Raw genomic sequence first — 16392 nt, 5'->3', positions numbered from 1 at the left:
TGTCCAATCAGACGTCAATTTGTGTGAAAGCCGACCTATTAGCATCAAGCTTTGTGACCAACGGCGTTGTTGTACTTGAGAGATGTGTGACATCGTGGTCATCCTGTGGTACTCGGTCAGTTACAGGACGCATATCAACATGGAGCTTATGACTTGCAAAAACGAGACGAAGCCAAGGGGCCTTTTTAGGGTTGTGGGATTGTCTATCGGTAGTTATAGTAGTTCTAAAGCTTAAACTGTGCGCGCTCTTTCTGTAACGTTACAGGCGCATGTACTTTGACCTCAATGGATTTAGAAAGGTATAATTTTTCTTCGGATTGTTATGGCGGTTCTAGTTCGGTGGGCGGGATTAGCCGGTGTAATGACGAAATAATCAACCAACCATTTTAGACGAGGAGAGCATGGGAGCGATAAATATATGCCTTGCTCTGACAGACTGTGCTTTCAGCCAATGATAAGCGAGTTGGGGAGGTCCAAGTAAAGCAGAGCAAGATAGGAGCAACATAAGCAGACGCTTTCACCAATAGAGACTCATGGTTTACACGTTGTCCAATTATTATCATAAACTTGTGAGGCGGTGCTTCATTTAACAGGCAGCTCGTATGCCTAGTGGGTCTTGAGATGGCTGAAGAGTCACCCAATGAAAAATAGGAAGTGGATGAAAAAGGAAGGTTGTCTCTCGACGGTCATGTATCTTGACCAATTGATAGTACCGTTATTGCAGTGGCACCCAATGAGCGGCGTCGAGGGCGGGACACGGTGTGTTTGGGTTCGTGCTCCTCCAGGGAGTGAGACGGCGGCGACGAGTGAAGTTTATTTTTTGGTGTGTTTTCTTCCCCCTCCCCTTCCGTGGGCTGGAGGTTAGCATCTCCTCGCTGAGTTTCCCCGGCGAATAAAACGGGCGGGAAGAGCGGGCCCCGGTTCAGCGTCACCGACAAAGGAGGTGGGCTCCGCCTGTGCACGGCGGCGGGCGAAAAGGCGACGGCCGTGGCTCCTTGTCGGTGAGTGGTGAGGCAGGCCGCGGACTCTCTCTCTCTAGGTGTTGAGCTGCTCACAGCTTGAGACCGTTAAGAAGGCCTCTCTGTCTCGACGCACGCTCCCATCTCTTCTCACTCACCCACTCCGTGGGCAGAGCGCAAATCCTCTCACAGGAGCCTCGACTAATTGGGCCCTCGGCTCTGCTTATTGGAAGGGACTGAAACGATTTCATTTGGGACAAGGGGTTCCTCGGGGAACGCCTTTCTTGCGTTATTTCCATGGTTGAGGCTGTAACGCTAAAATACAGCTTTGGCGGAGAGAAGGGGGTTGGGGGGGGTGTCTTCCATTTATGCGCGTGCGCAGTGGCGCTTTCCCTTCTGAGGGGCTTTGCGGGTGAATGAGTCGCGCTGCTTGGAGTGGGGGTCGGGAGGAGATCCTCCCCTGGTTGAGAGTTGCGTGCGAATGTTATTGGGGAGGAGGAGGAGATGACTTCCCTTTTCCCGGAGAGCCAGTGACCTTCTTTACGTAGCACACCCACAATCTTAGTTCTAGAGGGGAGGGTGCAGGGTGTGATTTGTTGGCTAGTTCGCCAAACCGTTCAGTTCAGTTGCCCGGCGGTGGCAAGGACTTCTCATCTTTTCTCCCTTAAAACACACCCCACCCCCGCCCCATTTTTAGATCTGTTTTGCAAGAAGTGGAGACCGTTGACTGCTATTGAAGACTGCCAAGTACCCTGAGTGTTGGCGCAAAGTCTTATTTATAGTAGCGCTGGCTGCTGCAGTTACCAACGCTTTGAATGCAGTATGAAAAATGATCCTAAAGGATATAAATAAATATAACCGACTGGCTTCTTTCCCCTCCCCGAACGGGACTCTAGTTCCCATGCAAACTCTAGTGTCTGTCTCTAGCACAACCCGTTCTGCACGTTGTATAATAATATTTGAAGCGTTAGGTTAGAAGAACTATTGAGGAGATTCACCCTTTAAAAGCAGTAATGAGATGCCTTTGTTCAGGAAAATCAAGTGATTATTTTGATGTAGGATGATAAACTATGAAGAATTAGTGTGTGTGTAAAAAGGTGTTGAAAGAGGAAAGTAGCACACTTTGACAGTGAAGATGATTGGTGCTGTGATGAACAGCTGTTTCTGTGAGCAGTCTGCCAGCTAATAAAATATAGACTGTTGCTCATGTTCTTTCTCATTTCTAATATTTTCTGTGTATTGCTTGTGTAGGATTCTGAACAAGGTATCATCAAAATGCAAAAACAAAACAGGAGTCTAGAGGTACCTAAAGGACTAACAAAACTTATTCCAGAGTAGTCTTTCTTGATGATGTTCATTACATCAGGCACATTGAAAAGTAGTTGTTGAAAAGCAGGCTGTCTTGCCACCATTCCTAACCTATTGTTTGTTCTTAAATTATTTCAGATTCGCATATTCTTGGAATAAAATTACCACATTTTCATGCTTTGTACAGAGATTACTAATATTGAAGATACTGTAAAGTGTGGAGTATAACTGAGAATGCTAGGGTAGTTTTTATTCTTAGTACTCATTCTGAGGCAATGCTAGCTGTTGAAATTAAGCTCTGTTGGTTGACATTGCTACATTCTATGTGTCAGCTGCTATAACACTGAAAGTAGCATTAAAAGAGCTTGCCTGTTATGGATTGATGAAATTTTTCAGTTTTCATCAGAGTATAGGATTAGTAGGTTTCATCAGAGTATAGGATTAGTAGGTTCTGTGGGAAATGTTACTGTCACTAATTTGGACAAATGTTCTTTATTTTTGGAGTTATTCCATGCTTTATTCCAGAACATGAACATATATGAACATGTGAAGATGCCTTATACTGAATCAGACCCTTGGTCCATCAAAGTCAGTATTGTCTACTCAGACTGGCAGCAGCTCTCCAAGGTCTCAAAATGAGGTTTTTCACACCTACTTTTTAGTTGGAGATGCAGGGGATTGAACCTGGGATCTTCTGCTCACCAAGCAGATGCTCTACCACTGAGCCACCGTCCCTTCCCTAACAATCGGGAATTTGAGATTATATCAGTTTTTGTTTGAACGTAGTAGAAGTATTGCTCTGACCTTTCATGATTTTGTGCTAGGCAATCCAAATATAATTTTCTGATTTTTTTTGCTTCTAATTTAAAAAAAAAACATTTTTATTTTGTCAATTTCAAATGCAGAATGATACTCCATTTTAAAAACTGAGAATGAACTTTACTGATATAGTGTAAATGAGCAATTTTGCATTGGCATATTTTGTTGCTTTATGGGTGTTTAGTTACAAAAAGCACTGCAAAAGGAGCATGGTTTTGTGATTGTGTTAGGATACCGTTTAAGTGGCAGTAATTTGGTTTTTAATATCTGGATTATTTGAGAGACTATTGCTTAGTGGTAGACTAGAATCTGCTTTGCATGCAGAAAATCTCAGGTTCAATGTTGACCATTTAGAAATACATTTTAGAAATGTATATGCTGTCTGGCAGGAAACCAGGTTGAGGGAGTTTACAACTAAAACAATAAACCAAAGCCATCAAAAACAGAACCAGTAAACAAGCTACTAAAACAAATCATGTTGTTTGTGGTCATAACATTACTCAAATCTCATGGCTTTGAATGATAAAGATCATCCTGCAAGGTTTGTGTTTTAGGAACTACTTTCTAGTATACCAAGCTATAAGGAAATTCTTGTTTCTGATAGATCTTCTGATATCAAAAGAGTAGGATCGTTCTAAGATATGTAAATCTACTCAGGTCCACCTCACAAGCTGGCAGAGACAAGATTGGTGTTTTATGTTTGTTGTTCAGTCGCACAGTCGAGTCCGAATCTTTGCAACCCCATGGACAAAGTCACGGCAGGCCTTCCTGTCTTCCACCATCCTACGAAGTCTGCTCAAATTCGTATTTCTTACATCAGTAACGCTGTCCAGCCATCTCATCTTTTGCCGTCCCCTTCTTCTTTTGCCTTCTGTCTTTCCTAGCATCAGGATCTTCTCCAGTGAGTGCTCCCTTCTCATTTGGTGGCCAAAGTATTTGTGCTTCAGCATCTGTCTTTCCAGGGAATAGTCTGTGTTGATTTCCCTTAGGACTGACTGATTTGATCTTCTTGCAGTCCAAGGGACTCTCAGGAGTCTTCTCCAGCACCACATGTGCTTGGCCTTCCTTGTGGTCCAGCTCTCACAGCCATACATTACTACTGGAAATACCATCGCTTTGACTATATGGACTTTTGTTGGCAGGGTGATGTTTCTGCTTTTTATTATACTGCCCAGGTTCACCATAGCTGTCCTACCAAGGAGCAAATGTCTTTTAATTTCATGGCTACAGTTACCATCTGCAGTGATCTTGGATCCCAGAAATGTGAAATCTGTCACTACTTCCATGTCTTCTCCTTCTGTTTGCCATTGTGTGATGGGGCCAGATGCCATGAACTTTGTTTTTTTGATGTTGAGTTTCAAGCTTATGTTAGTGCTCTCCTCTTTCACCCTCAACATGAGGTTCTTTAGGTCCTCCTCAGTTTCTGCCATTAGAGTAGCATCATCTGCATATCTGAGGTTGTTGATGTTTTTCCCGGCAATCTTAATTCCGGTTTGTGCTTCATCCAGGCCAGCATTCCTCATGCATATAAATTAAATAAGCAGGGTGACAATATACATCCCTGTCAAACTCCTTTTCCTATTCTAAACCAATCAGTTGCTCCATATTCCGTTCTGACAGTTGCTTCTTGACCCTTATACAGGTTTCTCAGGAGACATGTGAGGAGGTCTGGTACTCCCATCTCTTTAAGGACTTTCCACAGTTTGTTGTGATCCACACAATTAAAGGCTTTAGCATAGCCAGTGAATCAGAAATAGACACTTTTCTGATACTCCTGTGCTTTCTCCATAATCCATCGAATGTTGGCAATTTGATCTCTAGTTCCTCTACCTCTCCAAAACCCAGCTTGAACTTCTGGTAGTTCCCGATGGACATACTGCTGAAGCCTAGCTTGTAGGATCTTTAACATGACCTTGCTGGCATGTGAAATGAGTGCAATGGTGCGACAGTTTGAACATTCCTTGATATTACCCTTCTTTGGAATTGGAATATAAAGTGATCTTTTCCAATCCTGTGGCCACTGTTGCGTTTTCCAAATTTGTTGACATAATGTGTGCATCACTTTAGCAGCAGCATCTTTTAAGACTTTGAATAGCTCAACTGGGATACCATCATCTCCGCTTGCTTTGTTAGTAATGCTTTCTAAAGCCCATTTGACTAAACACTCCAGGATGTCTGGCTCAAGGTCCTCATTTTCACTGTCATGGTTGTCCGGAACATTGAGATCCTTCTTGTATAATTCTTCTGTGTATTCTTGCCACCTCTTCCTGATCTCTTCTGCTTCTGTTAGATCCCTACCATTTTTGTCCTTTATCATGGCCATCTTTGCACGAAACGTTCCCTTGATTTCTCCAATTTTCTTGAAGAGATCTCTTGTCCTTCCCATTTTATTATTTTCCTCTATTGCTTTGCATTATTCCTTCAGGAAAGTCTCCTTATCTCTCCTTGCTGTTCTCTGGAAAGTTTTATGTTAGAGAGAGTCAATTCAATACAGTTGTGTCTGCAAGAGAGAATGGTATCTTTAGTATTTTTCCTTGTGTAGAGACCTTTGGATAATGGGAATGTTACATAAAAGGCATTGTATTTCCATAAATGAAGTATTCAACTAACTACCAGATAACTTGGCAACAGTATTGCTACCGTCTCTAGTATTGACTTGGTGTGACACCATGTCCTACATACCAAATCCCACTGAGCAATCATGTTGGAGGGTCTTCTGTGGGAACATCAGCTACTTGCTAGAAAAGGAGAGCTCACAGATCAAAAAGTCTGTATACTTGCTTCATGCCACTCAATAAGTTTGTATATAGACTGCACTGCAGTGGTGAAGGAAACTGAATTAATTGATGTGGTATGACTTCACTTCTTTTCCAAAGCAGGAAATTAAAAGGATTGCCACCAAAAAGCAGTGCTCTTCATTTTCACTTGATGTATATGTGCTGTGAAGCCACGATCTGGAACAATGCTTATTGTATCATTCCAGAACTTTCAGTGCTATGAGATGGAAACACTGAAAATCACTCCTGCAGTCTTTTTGATGTGTCTGAGCTCCATTCCAACTGCATGTTTGACACAAACAACAAATTATTTCCTGTGCAGTATATAACTCTGAGATTGAAATGCCTCTTTAGTTAATGCTTTTAGTTAATACTTAAAAGCATTTTGAAAGCCTAACAATTATATCCTGCTTTTCCTGGTGATGGTGGTGGAAAGTGCCATCAAGTCATAGCTGATTTATGGCAAGCCTGTAGGATTTTTAAGGCAAGAGACATTCAGAGGTGGCTTACCATTGCCTGCCACAGCATCATGACCTTGGTATTCCTCGGTGGTCTCCCATCCAAATACTAGCCAGGGCTGACTCTGCTTAGCTTCTGAGATCTGATGAGACCAGGCTAGCCTGGGATTTCTAGATTAGGGCTCATGGTTTTCTTACACATATTTAATTTCTGATTTGTTTCCAATAAATCCAATTGCTCTTTCTCTGTAACACTGTTTTCCTAGTAAAAAAAAAATATGTAATTGCACTTTTTGAAACAAATGTAGAGGCACAGTGTGCATATATATAAGTTGTTGTTTTTTTGTTCATATAAATTCATATTCACAGTTCAGCTTGGAAACTAGAGTTTTTTCAGAACCTGAATATCTAATATGTGTTGATATTCTACCTAAATGCCTCTTGGTGCTTTTTCTGGGTCCCCCTTTCAGAACTACATTTAAATTAGATTGAGTCTTGTGATGTTGTTGAATAACTTCATTATAGTTGCAGTATTGTACAACTTCCCACTAGTAGAAAACCTGTATTGAGTTTTTCCCCTCCATTGGGTAAATATCAGCATGGCTCCATCTGGATACTTAAATCTGAAAATTGAAGCCATGAACAAACATAATAGATCTTTCTACAAACATAAGAAAAGCCCCAGGTTTGCAGAAAAATCTGAAATCTCAACAAAGGGGGTTAACTTCTCAAAATAATTGGAGCAGAACCTGTAGTTTTAAGAAATAAATACCATCAGTGGCTGTTGGCTAGGTATCCACAGCTATATTGCCTGCCCTTGAAGCCTTGGTTTCTGTCAGGAAAAATGGAGGGAAGCTTTTTTCAGGGCTGTTTTGATGAAGAACTCATTGGGGCTACCCAGCTGTAGCCACCAAGCCACTTGCTATCACAAGACTTGAATGACTTACCTAGGGCTGGCTGCTTGTTATTTAATAGAAGCCAGCCCATGATAGCCAGCATAGTGGTTAGAGTTTCAGATTAGGATTTGGGAGACTCAGGTTTGAATTCCCACTCTACTGTGGAAGCTCAATGGGTAATTTAAGACCAATTGCAGACTTTCAACCTGATGTACTTCACAGGGCTGTTTTGAGAATAAAATGAAGGAGAATGATGTAAGCTACTTAGGTTCCTCATTGGGTATAAAAGTGACATATAAATGAAGAAAACAAATATAGCTGAAGATAGGGGTGCAGGTTGGTTGTTGAATAGAAGGTTGGTTGTTGAATAGAAAGGAGAGAAGAAAGCTGGGAAAGGTGAGGACATGGGGACTGCCAAGAAGAGGAAAAAGGGGAAATGAGGAATACTGGTAAAAAGTGAGGTTTCCCCTGCAAGTTCTTGCAGGTTCCCTACAACACAACTGGGCCATGCTCAACTGGCACTGCACAACTCAGCCAGAGTTTTTCTACGGAGAGGCTGCCAGGGGAAGGGAATTAGGGAAAGCTGAAGCAATTACAGATAGGTTGACTGGTGGGTAGGACAGAGAGAAAAAAGGAGGGATTGGGGAAAAGGATATGGGGGCTTTCAAGAAAAGGAAACAAATAGTGGAGGAAGGAAAAACGGAATCCCCCCGCAACTCCTTGTGGACCCTCTCTGTGTATCGTATAATACATTTCTGTGATACCTCACAAGGAAAAAATCAGTTGATTGTAACTGACTTGTAGTTGGTGTGGCTGTAATAATAGTTAAATATTGTGATTTGCTTCCTTTACTTTATGATAAGCAATTTGCCAAGCAGTTAATGACTCATGCATGCAACCAATTCTAAGGGTTCCAGCTTCTAATTTAGAATAGCACTTTGGTTGCATCTCCCCTGCCTTTCCCTGAAGTTAGTTCTGCCCTGACTTAGATTTTTTTTTTGTCATGAGCTAAAAACTGAGGACTGATGTACCATAGTAGCTGAAAATGAGGTCTTATTTAGAGGGATGTTGGCTCAGATCCTATCTCTGCCATAAATTTACTTGCTACCTGCAGTATTGAGATAATCGTGTTTTTTCTTGTAGAGTAGCTGTGAGAATTCCTGGTATGATTTTATTTAGCCTATTTTTTCCCCTCTGTTTATGCAATTTACTGTAGGCCACTTTAAACACCACTAGGTAACAGTAACCACTGAATGCTTTTCGGAAGACAAGTGTTGCATCTTTGTGAGGAACAATCATTGTTGCTTTCAGATCTGCTCCAGACTATGCATGGTGGGTGCTTCATCTGTTATAGTACAGATCCTAGCTGCAACAAACTGGAAGTGCTATATAGAAAGAAATGTCAAAGACTGTGTTGGGAGATTTAAGTTGGCTCATGGGCTCATATTGAGGAAAAGCAGTCCTTCAGGCATGTTGGGCAGAGCTTTAAAAATAAAATCTAACACTTTAAATTGTGCCCAGATATTTTGCTAAGATGCATATGCAAATTAACACCAGCAGGCAGGCTGCCAGAGTTTGCATGAAATGAAGCTTCTCAGCTGTCTTCGAGTGTAGCCCCATGTGTAGAGTGTTATAGTAGTCCACCTGAGAAGTTACAGAAACATAATTATGGCTGGCCAGTTGACCAGAGGACAAATGATTTAAAAAATCCCAAGTGCAGGTGATAGAAACGACTCCTAGCAACTATGTCACCCTGTCTCACAAGATTGGCTGAGTTCAAGAGAGCCTTCAGGTTTTTACCTTATTTGCTAGGGATAAATTTACCATCTTCAATATGCGCAAGTCAGTCTCCTCTGAAACACTAGCTCCGTCCCCCAACATTTCAAATATGTCGGAGAGTGCTTAGAAGCTGTTCTGCTTTGTGTTCTACTGGCCTCCACCTTGTTTATATATTAAAATATTTATGCCTTGACATTCTTTTTGACTCAAGGTAGCTTACAGTAATAATTAAAACAATACAAGTGAAAAGCCATACAAAATAACAAGCCTCAAATATTTCCTCCACTTCCAATCATTCTTTTATTTCTTGTTCAGTTTATACTTGGACTATATACATTTTGAGAAGGTAATGAAAATTCTTACAGTGGTTTTTGCATTACAGTGTGCTGGTCCGGAGATCCATGAACATGAACATATGAAGCTGCCTTATACTGAATCAGACCTTTGGTCCATCAAAGTCAGTATTGTCTTCTCAGACTGGCAGAGGCTCTCCAGGGTCTCAAGCTGAGGTTTTTCACACCTATTTGCCTGGACCCTTTTTTGGAGATGCCAGGGATTGAACTTGGGACCTTCTGCTTCCCAAGCAGATGATCTACCACTGAGCCACCATCCCTCCTCCATGTGTGTGGAGTAGCAATGGATATGAAACGCAAAAATGGTGGTTTCATTTTATGGTCCGTTGGTTTGCCCAATTTGGTGGTTCATTTCATTTTATGTTTTTAAAAAATGTTCTGTACAAATTGTGGTTCATTTGGTTTGGGAGGGCTGGAAAGTGCTGGTGTGCAGCAAACATGCTCAGTGTGATGACATCACCTGGAAGTGATGCTATCACACCATTCACATTTGCTGGGGTGACATGCCTGGCATGGTAGCATCACTTCCTGGTGATGTCATCACATTGTGGCATGTGAGGAAGATCCCCCATTGATAATGACACAGACAAACCTCCCCAAAAACAAACCACTTCATTTTGTGAGTCCTGCATAGTGCAAGTACCTAAACTGATTCGGAACAAACCATGAATCAGCTATTTTAGGCATGAATTGTGATTTGTGCTTCAATCCATGCCCATCCTTAGTGTGGACATGATAGATCTTTCCATCATTATTTTTTTTCCCAGCAGTGTCAACTGCACAAAAAATAGGTTTCTCAGGGTTGGAAAGGACAGGTGGGTGGGTGAACATGGGAAAGATGTTTGTGGATCCAACTCAGGATTTTTATTCAAAGATTTTTATACTGGAAAATTTTGATGTTTCAATACAAAAATATTGTTATACATAATTGGCTTTAGTGTCAGAGGCCTACCTGGCTTTGGCTTGCATTACCTTATGAAGTGCCGTTTTCCTGGATTAATTAGTGCCTGATATTCTTCAAATCTCTACTGTGTATTCATAAAGTTTTGTGTACTTGGATTTGGCACATAAGTTAACTTTATGTTCCCTGTTCCTCATTGAATTTTTCAAACTAACTATGACAAATTTTGAAATCAGCTGATGACTTCATATACATGTATGATATTTTGAATTTGGTTCTGCAGTTGGATTTAGTGAAATTCTTGGGGAACTAGGAATCAGGCCTGTTGGGGAAAATATATTGGACTCTAGAAAGAGACTCTAGCAGAGTGCCCCCCATCTTTGCTGTCTTCCCACCCACCCAAGTGAAGGTATTCACTCCCCCCCCCCCAATCTTGGTGTCTTCCCACTCCCCTACCAACTACTACCCACCCCCAATCACCTGTTCCTCTCAACTACCATTGCCACCTTGGCACTTCACTGCTCCCCTCCACCCATGACATTCAGTCACCCCCACCCTTGCTGTCTTCCCCACCCACCATCTCTTGGACTTCACTCACCCCCCCTTGCTATCTTCTCTCCCACCCCCAACCCTCTGCATTCACTCACTCCACCACCCTTACTGTCTTTCCACCTACTCTGCAGCTGAAACAGAAACTGCCCCCCCCGGTGTGTGTTTGTGTGTGTATCTGTGGTGACTTAAAGGCCCAGAATGGAGAGAAGAAAGAATAATTATGGAGGGTTCGGGGTGGGTATGATGATGGTCACTGAGGTGCTGTAGCTCAGCATTCCTTTTATTTACAGTGCATTGTTGCTGCCTTTTCTTGTCATATTCAGCCTTGTGGCATTTAGCATTAGCATGAGCTTGTGGTGTGATATGGGTTTTTTGGCCTGATATGGTTGTATTATGGCATACCATAGAGTATGCTCCTCAAGGTGGCTGTTTTCTGTAGGGGAATTGGTCTGACTTCAGCTTTCCATCTCCCCCCCTCCCTGCAGCCTCTGCCTAAGAAAAGTATGGTCTTTCTCTGCAGTGAAGACTAAAGCAGCTTACATGATTCTCCTCTCCCCCTTTTGATCTGCACAACAACCCCGTGAGGTAGGTTAGGCTGAAAATTTGTGATTGGTTCAAAATCACTCAGGCAGCTTCCATATCAAGAACCTGGGTTTGGTGGACCCTCCTCTGAAGCGCTAACTCCTATGCCACACTGCCTGTCATAGGGGGGCTGCTGCTGAAAAGTAGCAAACTGCCAGGCTTAGGGTAGCCAACCTTTAGGTGGAGCCTGAAGATCTCCTGGTATCACAACTGAACTACAGACAATAGATCTCTCTCTCCATGGAAAAAATAACTGCTTTGGAGTATGGACTCTATGGCATTATATTCAGCTGAGGCCTCTCCCTTTACTGACAGAACCAAGCTTGATCGCCTAGCAACAGCCACTGCCTAGCAGCTTCCCCAGTGACCCAGTCTTTGTCTATTTTGGGGCAAGGCTGAGGGGGCGGTGAGGAAAGGAGTGATAGGAAAGATGTGGCTGCCATGGCCTCTGAGGAAATGCTACTGGCCAGGCCTTGCCATCTAGTTGTATTATCACCGTCATTCCCTGTTTCTTCGCCATCTCCCCACTGTCAGCACCTCTTTTTTCCCCCAAATGTTACAGAGAGTGGGCAAGTGACAGCGGGTGGGAGAGAGGAGTGGATTCAACCAGTGAAACATTGAGTGGCAGTTGATGGACCAGTGACTGGTGGGGTGCACATTACAGCCAATGGGAGAGCTGGAAAATATATATAATGGTAGTAAGTAGGATTGCTATGTCTTTGCCCAGAAAATAGCAGCTACCTTTAATAAATACTCTTGGGCATTATGTAAGGGTATGTCCTTAATTGGACACCTTTCCCCCTATCTTTGCCAATCTGGTCAATATATTTCAATTTTGCCACACAGCAGGAAGGAACATTTCCAGGCATTTTTTCCCATAAACATTTCAATTTTTTCTCTGTAATCATAGAAGCTGGAGACTTTGGTTCTTAGGTGCCACTTTTTTGACATGTTCCTCATGAGCTTGATATAACGGTGTAAATGAACATCTAAACTGATGGTAATTAGAGAAACTACTAATAGTACACTAGAACACAGTGCAGTTATCTCAGGTCGGAGCACATATACACTGAAAGTGCTCTGGCTCTTCCGTTTCTGTCTTTATAGTTCAGAAATCTGTTTTCCTCAAAATATTGCTGTGCTGGTACAGCTGTATTATTTTTAAGGGTTAACTATACAAAGGGTTTAATAGATGAAGAAAATCTGACATTAAAAATGACTGGTAAATTGTTTGGTGTGAAAAGTTGAAGTGAGGTCTGTGAACTCTGTTGTATGTTCTGGCCACTAAAGTACATTCCTTAATTACTAATTGACATCTCCCACACATACTGGTGATCCCTGCCTCCAAAGATGTCCAGCCAGCCTCAATCAGAGGGCCTTTTCGGCACTAGCTCCTGCCTGATGAAAGTTTTTACCTGGTGACATTTGGGCCCTGCTGGATTTAGTATGGTTCAACAGGGTGTGAAAAACAGAGTTGTTCTGCTGGGCTTATGGTTGAGGACAGCAACCTCCATCGTGCTTTGCCCATGATCTGCCCCCCATGGAGGGAGAAAGAGATATACTGAATGCCGTTGATGATTTAGATTGTATTTTAATGCTTTTATTCTGTTAGCTGATTGACCATTAGTATGTATGATTTAATTTATTTTATGTTTTAACTGGTACTGTATACAACCCTGAGCCCTCCAGGAGAAGAGTGCTTTATAAATCAAATTAATAACAGATAAGTGTTACATTCACAATCTTATAAGGTTGCCCTGCATGGGCCAGTAAATTCAAACTGCATTTTTTCTTTGTCTGAAACATAGGGTCTCTACAGCAAGCCACCCTTTGGGAACTGATATGAAATATGTCTCAGCATAGCTTCTTGGATGGAATAACTTAAAACACAGCTTGATTCATGGTTTTTCATTAATGTCAGGCTGCTGAATTATATGCCAGTGGCTGCCACCATGGCTTTTCTGCTTCCCACATTTCACTTTTTTTTCTCCTTTTTTTTTTTGCTGATTAGGTGTTGTGGGGTGTAATTTAGTATTTGATTGATACTGGTGCAGAACGCAGCGGCTAGGCTGATACTGGGGCTCCCGAAATGGGAGCACATACAGCCGGGGCTACACGAACTGCACTGGTTGCCAGTTACTTACCAGGTTCGTTACAAAGTGCTGGTTATTACCTTTAAAGCCCTATATGGCCGAGGACCTGCCTACCTAAGGGACCGTCTCTCCCCATACGAACCCCAGAGAGCACTGAGGTCAGCAGGGAAGAACAAGCTGACTATCCCTGGACCAAAGGAGGCCAAACTTCAAAACACTCGTACACAGGCCTTCTCCATCACAGCTCCACACCTATGGAACCAGCTCCTGGAAGAAGTGTGAGCCCTGTGGTGCCTTGACCAGTTCCACAGGGCCTGCAAGACCACCCTTTTCAGGATGGCCTTTGTTGACTGAGAGACTGCTGTTGGGTGACTTTCGCTACTATCATTTATAAATGGAATTAGCACCTGGAAATTTGTATTGTATTTAGTTAACTGGAACGTTTTAAAGTTAATGTGTTTTTAAACTTTGTATAATTTTATGAAAATGTTGTTAGCCGCTCTGAGCCCGCTTTGGCAGGGAGGGCGGGATATAAATAAAATTTTATTATTATTATTATTATTGAGGAACTGTTTGATTTTAATGGGTAAAATGCATTGTGGCTGTTACTTTATTAAGCAAATCTGTGAGATAATGTAGTAATGCAATGTTTCTATCAATTGCAGTTCTAAAACAGCATGTGTAATCATGTTGGTTTGCTGTTCAAGATTCTTGTGGTCTCTTCCAGATGCAAAGACACCGATTGCAAAAAAATAAGATTACCTGCATTGTCTTCCTCTTGGAGAGGACCCTCGAAGGCTTGCTTAGTTTCAAAGTTATGCTTGTACTTTTTGAACACTAACACACTTCTCTTTCTTTTTACACAGGGATTTGACTTATGCACTGAATGTAGCCAGGCTGGATCCTTTTGGGCTTCAGTAGCCCTAAGAAGCTGTCAGGGTAAGCACTGAAGCATAATTTCTCTTTCTAAGTAGGAAAGGGAGTTGAGGGTGAAGAGAAAATAAACATGTACTCACATTTTACTGTCATTGGCTCTTGTAAGGGATATTATAGTCATGATTTTATACAGAAGTGATTAATTTCTATACTAAACCTATACTAAATTTTTTAAAAAATTCAGAGGAAGCGCTACCTGAAGATGGTTTAAAGGTGCCTGTTGGTATGCAATTTATGTTGGCCTTCCAGTTCTTTTCTGATAATCTGGATGACTGTATTCAGATTTCATATATGCAGATAGCTCTGTTCATGGAATTTTGCAGTGGTATTCCAGTTAAAACTTCAAAGTATCTTGCTTTTCAGCTGAAAAGGCCAAATTGTACCATAGTCATATAGTTGTGGAGAAAATTGTATGCATTTTTGTGGGAGTCTACAATACCTGGCATTGGTATTTTCCTCATGAAGCCTGGTTCCCTGATCTGGATAGTACAGGCAAGCCCAGTCTCATAGATTTCAGAAGCTAAGCAAGGTGGATGGGAGACTTCCTTGAAATATCCAGTTGGGAGGACAGGGGCAGGCTCTATTAAGCCAGCTCTCTGAATATCCTCCAAGCTCATAGTAGGGGTCAGTTGCTAGAGGTCAACATGACTTTCAGATGCAGATACAAAAATATATATTAAAAATTCCCCCACCCCCAAAGAAGAAGAAAGATACTGGCTTGTGAGCAGGCCCGGTGCTAGAGGTTCTAGCGGCCCAGACCGAACCCTGCTCCCTTCCCCCCCCCGTGTGGTCTGTTCCAATAACCAGAAGTGATGTTATTGGGGTGTGTGAAGCGCGAGTGCTTGGCCCAGCCTACTCCCACTTCAAAGGGAACTGGAAAGACCTCTTCCTGGCTCCCTCTGAAGCAGGCTGAGCCACACCTGGATGGCAGTGGGCGCACTCCGAGCAGGGCTCTGAGTGCTCTCACTGCCACACACCCCAACTTCACTGAGGCTAGGGCAGTGTCAGCGAGGTCGGGAACACAGCGGTTGTGCTTAGAGCTGGACTCTGAGCATGCTCACTGCCACCCCCGACTTCACTGAGGCTCAGGCAGCCTTGGCAAGGTTGGGAACACAGCGGGCATGGCGCGTAAGGACAGGGGGTGCCTCTTGGTGCCACTAGGCCAGGGGGTACCCCAGGCTGCCGCCTGCTTGGCCTACTCCCATGCACCTGCCCTGCTTGTGAGTTTTCCCCATTGCTAATAGCAATTAGTGGCAGTGGGATTCTGTTATGTCAGGTTTTGCCATACTTTCTCTCTCCCTAGTCTCCTTGCATTGCTAGAGCCCTTTTAGTATTTTAAAATCAGAAGTTGAATGGTGTCACATCATTATAACATCATGACAATATGTGAATCAGGTCCTCTGAATTCCCAGCTTTTATTTTAAAAAGGTGTCTGTATCCTCCTTTTGTTGCAGAGATGCAAGGAGAAAGGCACATCTTTGCAACAAAAGGGGCTAGAATTATTATTATTATTTATTATTATTATTATTAGGAAAGCTGGGAAGTCAGAATAAATTGGTTGAGGGATGAAGAAAATGGCTGCCACAGTGTCTGGATCAGCGAAAGTGGTTGCTCTATGGGCAAGACCAGGAAAATCCAATATTTCCCATTCATATAGCAGCCATCAAAACTATGTTGAGATATTTCCCAGAACTCTACAGCAAATGCAATTTGGAAGGGATTGGAGAAAACCTGGGAGATGCACAAATGCACCATGATGCTGGATGGGGGGACACCCAGGGGGGAAATCTATCAGCTACTAGCATCAAACCTAACTAGAGGACTTTCAGTCCATAACAGAAGGCTTGGCAGCTATTCAAAGAGTGGGAAAGTTATTTATCTTCTACAATCTTCTGCAGTTCCGCAAGACCTGCAAGGCAGAGATGTTCTGTCAAGACTTTCAAGTAATGGACAGTGATGGTAGCTGAGCTGGCACCTCA

General features: G+C 42.6%; 1 protein-coding gene across 7 annotated transcripts in view; it reads left to right on the top strand.

The window, feature by feature from the left end:
• Positions 1–497: 497 nt before the first annotated feature.
• TNRC6B (trinucleotide repeat containing adaptor 6B) overlaps positions 498–16392 on the top strand; it is a 201436-nt gene continuing 185541 nt past the window's right edge. For all 7 annotated transcript variants that reach the window (XM_060245405.1, XM_060245402.1, XM_060245403.1 and 4 more), the window contains exons 1-2: positions 498–1001; positions 14344–14416. The gene's annotated coding sequence lies outside the window, so the exon portion shown is untranslated. The remainder of the gene's footprint in view (positions 1002–14343; positions 14417–16392) is intronic.

Source organism: Heteronotia binoei, chromosome 8 (genome assembly GCF_032191835.1).
Source record: "Heteronotia binoei isolate CCM8104 ecotype False Entrance Well chromosome 8, APGP_CSIRO_Hbin_v1, whole genome shotgun sequence".
In the NCBI taxonomy this organism is placed as follows: domain Eukaryota; kingdom Metazoa; phylum Chordata; class Lepidosauria; order Squamata; family Gekkonidae; genus Heteronotia; species Heteronotia binoei.
Note: the sequence above shows the minus strand (reverse complement) of the source record. Positions and strands in the feature narration are given on the sequence as shown.